Source organism: Petromyzon marinus, chromosome 31 (assembly GCF_048934315.1).
Source record: "Petromyzon marinus isolate PM22_M1 ecotype Great Lakes invasive population chromosome 31, UKy_Petmar_22M1.pri1.0, whole genome shotgun sequence".
In the NCBI taxonomy this organism is placed as follows: domain Eukaryota; kingdom Metazoa; phylum Chordata; class Hyperoartia; order Petromyzontiformes; family Petromyzontidae; genus Petromyzon; species Petromyzon marinus.
Genome location: NC_133697.1, coordinates 11,227,328 through 11,235,627, shown reverse-complemented (window position 1 = coordinate 11,235,627; position 8,300 = coordinate 11,227,328). Strand labels below are relative to the sequence as shown.

The 8,300-nt window shown below is 42.6% G+C and overlaps 1 long non-coding RNA gene across 1 annotated transcript; it reads left to right on the top strand.

The window, feature by feature from the left end:
* Positions 1–6,734: 6,734 nt before the first annotated feature.
* Positions 6,735–8,019, top strand: LOC142929579 (uncharacterized). The gene is made up of 2 exons (XR_012945732.1): positions 6,735–7,264; positions 7,918–8,019. It is a non-coding gene; the product is annotated as an uncharacterized LOC142929579 (long non-coding RNA).
* Positions 8,020–8,300: the final 281 nt, after the last annotated feature.

Genomic DNA, 8,300 nt, shown 5'->3' with positions numbered 1-8,300 from the left:
GTTTTTTAAAACTACAATTTGGAGGGAAAGTATCAGCGTTCCAAAATGTGTGAAAAAATGGGTTTTTAGAGGCAGCCTTTAGTGTTTCTGGAGGGAGTTTCTCTCAGGGTTTTCTCGCCGGCTCGAAAGAAAAAAGGCCTAACAGTGTACACACTTTTGGACACACTTTTTCGCTCTGTGGCAATAGAGGAAAAAAAACGATTTTCGTTTAAAAAATGTCACGGTTTTAAGTCCCCGGGTTAAGTTGCAGAAATAGTTTCAGTTGGGTTTTCCCTCAACTTGCGTGACAAACGAAGTTAATCTCACGCTGAGGGTGTCTTACGAAACGTCTTATAGTTTTACTTCAGCCAAAGACTCTCACGCCGCTATACTAAGACTTGTAAGACCCCCAGGGCGATGTGGAACGCGTTCTTGAGGGACGTCGTCGGTCGCGGAGATGGAGCGATGAAACAAGTTAGTGCGTAGAAAGTAAAGTTTCTAGGTGGATTGTGTTGCAGGGGAGGACTTCATTCAGCGTCGGATTAATCGTGCCCGAATATTACGACGGATTTTTTTTTGTTTTATCCGTCGCCTAATAAATACATCGCAACAATATTTAACACTGATTGCGTGTCACTTGTAGTTGGTCAAATACGTGACGACGTCGTGTTTAGTAGTTACGGTTGCAATTTTTTTTATTAGAAGTTAGGTGGTTCGTGGCCGTATAAATTATAGCGCCTGCTGATACTATTGTGTGTAGGGTAGTGTAGTCAGTAGATAATACTATTGTGTGTAGGGTGTGTAGTAATTATATAATCGATTGGTAATCAGTCAATGATTATGATTAGTAATGAGTTGTAGATTAGTAATTAGTTGTAACGTGTGTTATTGTGATTATCATAATCTACAATACCCCCCCTCCGCCTCAAATCACTGCACCTGAATGAGTTAAATGATGACGTCACCCTGCTGCTGCTCTATTTAAGACCGGGAGCAAGTGGAGAGGGCTTTACCATTCTGGCGAATTGCCCGATGATGCTGGATGTAATTACCAGCGAAACGTCGTACTCAAACTGTAAATGTTGTGGATTCACTCTTCAACACACCGGTGGGCTAAAGTAGTGAACTATTTGTCTTTTGTCAACGTGACACTTTTTTTGCTGATTGGCCGTGTCGAGTGGTGGAGGGTTACGACACATTTATACATAATGCGATCTAACCCAAAAACATTTACAGTGAGGGAAAAAAGTATTTGATCCCCTGCTGATTTTGTACGTTTGACCACTGACAAAGAAATGAGCAGTCTATAATTTTAATGGTATGTTTATTTGAACAGTGAGAGACAGAATAACAACAAAAATCCAGAAAAACGCATGTCAAAAATGTTATCAATTGATTTGCATTTTAATGAGGGAAATAAGTATTTGACCCCTCTGCAAAACATGGCTTAGTACTTGGTGGCAAAACCCTTGTTGGCAATCACAGAGGTCAGACGTTTCTTGTAGTTGGCCACCAGGTTTGCACACATCTCAGGAGGGATTTTGTCCCACTCCTCTTTGCAGATCTTCTCCAAGTCATTAAGGTTTCGAGGCTGACGTTTGCCAAGTCGAACCTTCTGCTCCCTCCACAGATTTTCTATGGGATTAAGGTCTGGAGACTGGCTAGGCCACTCCAGGACCTTAATATACTTCTTCTTCTTGAGCCACTCCTTTGTTGCCTTGGCCTTGTGTTTTGGGTCATTATGCTGGAATACCCATCCACGACCGATTTTCAATGCCCTGGCTGAGGGAAGGAGGTTCTCACCCAAGATTTAACGGTACATGGCCCCGTCCATCGTCCCTTTGATGCGGTGAAGTTGTCCTGTCCCCTTAGCAGAAAAACACCCACAAAGCATGTTTCCACCTTCATGTTTGACGGTGGGGATGGTGTTCTTGGGGTCATAGGCAGCATTCCTCCTCCAAACACGGCAAGTTGAGTTGTTGCCAAAGAGCTCCATTTTGGTCTCATCTGACCACAACACTTTCACCCAGTTGTCCTCTAAATCATTCAGATGTTCATTGGCAAACTTCAGATGGGCATGTATATGTGCTTTCTTGAGCAGGGGGACCTTGCGGGCGCTGCAGGATTTCAGTCCTTCACGCCGTAGTGTGTTACCAATTGTTTTCTTGATGACTATGGTCCCAGCTGCCTTGAGATCATTGACAAGATCCTCCCGTGTAGTTCTGGGCTGATTCCTCACCGTTCTCATGATCATTGCAACTCCACGAGGTGAGATCTTGCATGGAGCCCCAGGCCGAGGGAGATTGACAGTTATTTTGTGTTTCTTACATTTGCGAATAATCGCACCAACTGTTGTCACCTTCTCACCAAGCTGCTTGGCAATGGTCTTGTAGCCCATTCCAGCCTTGTGTAGGTCTACAATCTTGTCCCTGACATCCTTGGAGAGCTCTTTGGTCTTGGCCATGGTAGAGAGTTTGGAATCTGATTGATTGCTTCTGTTGACAGGTGTCTTTTATTCAGGTAACAAGCTGAGATTAGGAGCACTCCCTTTAATAGTGTCCTCCTAATCTCAGCTCATTACCTGTTTAAAAGACACCTGGGAGCCAGAAATCTTTCTGATTGAGAGGGGGTCAAATACTTATTTCCCTTATTAAAATGCAAATCAATTGATAACATTTTTGACATGTGTTTTTCTGGATTTTTTGGTTGTTATTTTGTCTCTCACTGTTCAAATAAACATACCATTAAAATTATAGACTGATTATTTCTTTGTCAGTGGGCAAACGTACAAAATCAGCAGGGGATCAAATACTTTTTTCCCTCACTGTATTATGAATATTGGTCGCGAAAGCCTACATGTTAAACAGATACTACTATTGTGTGTAATCAGTAGATACTACTATTGTGTAGGGTGTGTAGTCAGTAGATAATACTATTGTGTGTAGGGTAGTGTAGTCAGTAGATAATACTATTGTGTGTAGGGTATAGTCAGTAGATACTATTGTGTGTAGGGTGTGTGGTCAGTAGATACTACTATTGTGTGTAGGGTGTGTAGTAATTATATAATCGATTGGTAATCAGTCAATGATTATGATTAGTAATGAGTTGTAGATTAGTAATTAGTTGTAATGTGTGTTATTGTGATTATAATACTCTACAATACCCCCCCCCCCTCCGCCTCAAATCACTGCACCTGAATGAGTTAAATGATGACGTCACCCTGCTGCTCTATTTAAGACCGGGAGCAAGTGGAGAGGGCTTTACCATTCTGGCGAATTGCCCGATGATGCTGGATGGAATTACCAGCGAAACGTCGTACTCAAACTGTAAATGTTGTGGATTCACTCTTCAACACACCGGTGGGCTAAAGTAGTGAACTATTTGTCTTTTGTCAACGTGACACTTTTTTGCTGATTGGCCATGTTGGGTGGTGGAGGGTTACGACACATTTATACATAATGCGATCTAACCCAAAAACATTTACAGTGAGGGAAAAAAAGTATTTGATCCCCTGCTGATTTTGTACGTTTGCCCACTGACAAAGAAATGATCAGTCTATAATTTTAATGGTAGGTTTATTTGAACAGTGAGAGACAGAATAACAACAAAAATCCAGAAAAACGCATGTCAAAAATGTTATCAATTGATTTGCATTTTAATGAGGGAAATAAGTATTTGACCCCTCTGCAAAACATGGCTTAGTACTTGGTGGCAAAACCCTTGTTGGCAATCACAGAGGTCAGACGTTTCTTGTAGTTGGCCACCAGGTTTGCACACATCTCAGGAGGGATTTTGTCCCACTCCTCTTTGCAGATCTTCTCCAAGTCATTAAGGTTTCGAGGCTGACGTTTGCCAAGTCGAACCTTCTAGTCCCTCCACAGATTTTCTATGGGATTAAGGTCTGGAGACTGGCTAGGCTACTCCAGGACCTTAATGTGCTTCTTCTTGAGCCACTCCTTTGTTGCCTTGGCCGTGTGTTTTGGGTCATTATGCTGGAATACCCATCCACGACCCATTTTCAATACCCTGGTTGAGGGAAGGAGGTTCTCACCCAAGATTTAACGGTACATGGCCCCGTCTATCGTCCCTTTGATGCGGTGAAGTTGTCCTGTCCCCTTAGCAGAAAAACACCCGCAAAGCATGTTTCCACCTTCATGTTTGACGGTGGGGATGGTGTTCTTGGGGTCATAGGCAGCATTCCTCCTCCAAACATGGCGAGTTGAATTGATGCCAAAGAGCTCCATTTTGGTCTCATCTGACCACAACACTTTCACCCAGTTGTCCTCTAAATCATTCAGATGTTCATTGGCAAACTTCAGATGGGCATGTATATGTGCTTTCTTGAGCAGGGGGACCTTGCGGGCACTGCAGGATTTCAGTCCTTCACGCCGTAGTGTGTTACCAATTGTTTTCTTGGTGACTATGGTCCCAGCTGCCTTGAGATCATTGACAAGATCCTCCCGTGTAGTTCTGGGCTGATTCCTCACCGTTCTCATGATCATTGCAACTCCACGAGGTGAGATCGTGCATGGAGCCCCAGGCCGAGGGAGATTGACAGTTATTTTGTGTTTCTTACATTTGCGAATAATCGCACCAACTGTTGTCACCTTCTCACCAAGCTGCTTGGCAATGGTCTTGTAGCCCATTCCAGCCTTGTGTAGGTCTACAATCTTGTCCCTGACATCCTTGGAGAGCTCTTTGGTCTTGGCCATGGTGGAGAGTTTGGAATCTGATTGATTGCTTTTGTTGACAGGTGTCTTTTATTCAGGTAACAAGCTGAGATTAGGAGCACTCCCTTTAAGAGTGTGCTCCTAATCTCAGCTCATTACCTGTATAAAATACACCTGGGAGCCAGAAATCTTTCTGATGGAGAGGGGGTCAAATACTTATTTTCCTTATTAAAATGCAAATCAATTTATAACATTTTTGACATGCGTTTTTCTGGATTTTTTTGTTATTCTGTCTCTCACTGTTCAAATACACCTACCATTAAAATTATAGACTGATTATTTCTTTGTCAGTGGGCAAACGTACAAAATCAGCAGGGGATCAAATACTTTTTTCCCTCACTGTATTATGAATATTGGTCGCGAAAGCCTACATGTTAAACAGATACTACTATTGTGTGTAGTCAGTAGATACTACTATTTTGTGTAGGGTGTGTAGTCAGTAGATACACTATTGCGTGTAGTCAGTAGATACTATTGTGTGTAGGGTGTGTAGTCAGTAGATACTACTCTTGTGTGTAGGGTGTGAAGTCAGTAGATAATACTATTGTGTGTAGTCAGTAGATACACTATTGCGTGTAGTCAGTAGATACTACTATTGCGTGTAAGGTATGTAGTCAGTAGATAATACTATTGTGTGTAGTCAGTAGATACACTATTGCGTGTAGTCAGTAGATACTACTATTGCGTGTAAGGTATGTAGTCAGTAGATAATACTATTGTGTGGACTCAGTAGATAATACTATTGTGTGTAGGGTGTGTGCTGAGTAGATAATACTATTGTGTGTAGGGTAGTGTAGTCAGTAGGTAATACTATTGTGTGTAGGGTGTGTGGTCAGTAGGTACTACTATTGCGTGTAGTCAGTAGATACTACTATTGTGTGTAAGGTATGTAGTCAGTAGATACTACTATTGTGTGTAGGGTATAGTCAGTAGATAATACTATTATGTGTAGGGTGTGTAGTCAGTAGATACTACTATTGTGTATAGGGTGTGTAGTCAGTAGATAATACTATTATGTGTAGGGTGTGTAGTCAGTAGATACTACTATTGTGTGGAGTCAGTAGATACTACTATTGTGTGTAGGGTGTGTAGTCAGTAGATACTACTATTGTGTGTAGGGTAGTGTAGTCAGTAGATACTACTAGTGTGTAGGGTATGTAGTCAGTAGTTAATACTGTTGTGTGTAGGGTGTGTAGTCAGTAGATACTACTATTGTGTGGAGTCAGTAGATACTACTATTGTGTGTCGGGTGTGTAGTCAGTAGATAATACTATTGTGTGTAGGGTAGTGTAGTCAGTAGATACTACTAGTGTGTAGGGTATGTAGTCAGTGTAGTCAGTAGATACTACTATGGTGTGTAGTCAGTAGATATTACTATTGTGTGGAGTCAGTAGATACTATTGTGTGTCGGGTGTGTAGTCAGTAGATACTACTATCGTGTGGAGTCAGTAGATATTACTATTGTGTGTAGGGTGTGTAGTCAGTAGATACTACTCTTGTGTGTAGTCAGTAGATACTACTATTGTGTGTAGGGTGTGTAGTCAGTATATAATACTATTGTGTGTAGTCAGTATAAACTATTGTGTGTAGGGTAGTCTAGTCAGTAGATACTACTATTGTGTGTAGTCAGTAGATACTACTATTGTGTGTAGGATATGTAGTCAGTAGATACTATTATTGTGTGTAGGGTGTGTAGTCAGTAGATACTACTATTGTATGTAGGGTGTGTAGTCAGTAGATACTATGGTGTGTAGTCAGTAGATACTACTATGGTGTGTACTCAGTAGATACTATTTTGTGTAGTGTAGTCAGTAGATGCTACTATTGTGTGGTGTAGTCAGTAGATACTACTATTGTGTGTAGTGTAGTCAGTAGGTACTACTATTGTGTGTAGTGTGGGTAGGCATATATGCCTTCAAAATACTTCTTTTGTTGGGGGAGTGAAACCATTTTGGGGGGGGGTCAACTTTTTACCCTCACATGGGGGGGGGGGGGGTCCACTTTCTATACCTTGATGAATCGGGCCTTCTGGAAAGGCTCTTGTAATTAGTTGACGGACAAGCGGAACGCCGGCCTTTCATAACAGAAAGAAGGCTGGAGTTGTCTTGGTTTATTCGGTGTTTCGGTTTACGTGGGCACCGTGGCATCTCGGAACCTTCGGCTGGTTTTAAGCCTGTTCTTGTAACTTGGGTGGGTTGACCACCATGCACAAAACTGGTTGGCACGGGCAGCTGCCCAGTGAACATGGCAACGTTGTCGCCAATCTTGGCGTGTGGTTTGAACCGTTGGACAAACGTTTGCGCGACAGCATATTTACCGGGCAGCAAAATCCACGTTTTCTCGGAAGTGGGCGATGTTGCCTCGTGTGTAATCTCAATTGAGTAACTTGCAGGTACTGCGCAGCATTATTGCAGCATTGCAATATGTTCGGACAATACTGGTTACCGGTTACAATGTTTGAGCTCTGGAAGGAAGCTGGAGAAAGCCAATGCAGAACAGGGGAAGAACGTACAAACTGCACGCAGAAAGGCGCCCCAGTCGAGCATCGAACCCAGGTACTTCAATGCCGTGATGTCAATCTCCTCGCACATACTGCACACAACTAACACAAATCCACCACGCGTTGTCATGGAACATCAGGGGGAAAAGGATATATATTTAAAAATGTCGCCACATCCATCGGCCTCCGTTTAAGCACGCAATCTCTGGAATGGGTTTGACCTTCTGGGTCTCATCAGCATCTCGCCACGGTGGCGAGATGTTAACCACCTCGCAAAGTATACAGGAGCGTGTGGGTTCGAACCCGAATGCCTGTATATTTGGAGTTCGCATGTCTCTCTCTCTGTAGTCGTGTGGATTTTTCTCCGGGTCCTCCGGTTTTTCCTTCCATATTTAGAAATAATGCGTTTAGACTTTTAGAGTATTTTGGCTGCTATAAATGTCCACGTGATAAGCCACTTAGTTGAGCTATCATTTGTGGCCAGGTCACTTATGGAAAAGATCCATATAGCTCAAGTGGGCCTTGCCTGGTTAAATAAAACCAAATAATTTTAGCGGATGAATTACCATATGCTATTGGCAAGAGCACTCCATGTAAACTCTATCAGATGGGATCAGTGAGGGAGGAGGGGAACCCGAATCGAATCGCGACTATTTAACTTCAAAGAGTGGTAAACCTGATGTGTGTGGGTTTTTTTTTTCTCTACAGATTATTTGGGTGACGCTGCTTCTACAAACGCTGGCAGTGGTGCACGAGGAACATTTACAACAAAACGCAAAACATTCGTCACTGACACCACCTTATTTTTTTTTTAAATAAAGTGGGGATAGTTTCGGGAAATGTGCTACAAAGAAAGGGTCATTGCTCGAAACGTTGCCTATTACTTGTGCGGCGTATATATCATTCGTTTTAAGGTGACGGTGCGTGCTGAGTTTTACGTTTGTAAGAGTAATTGTTGCCGCCTAGTGGCGATTGTGCGGTGGTACAGCGAGCGGTTGCAGTGGCGACGTCGTTGCAGCAATGCATCGGAATCATCGACTAAAATTGATTTGACGCACTCTACAAGTGTCGAACAATAAATACTGTAGATC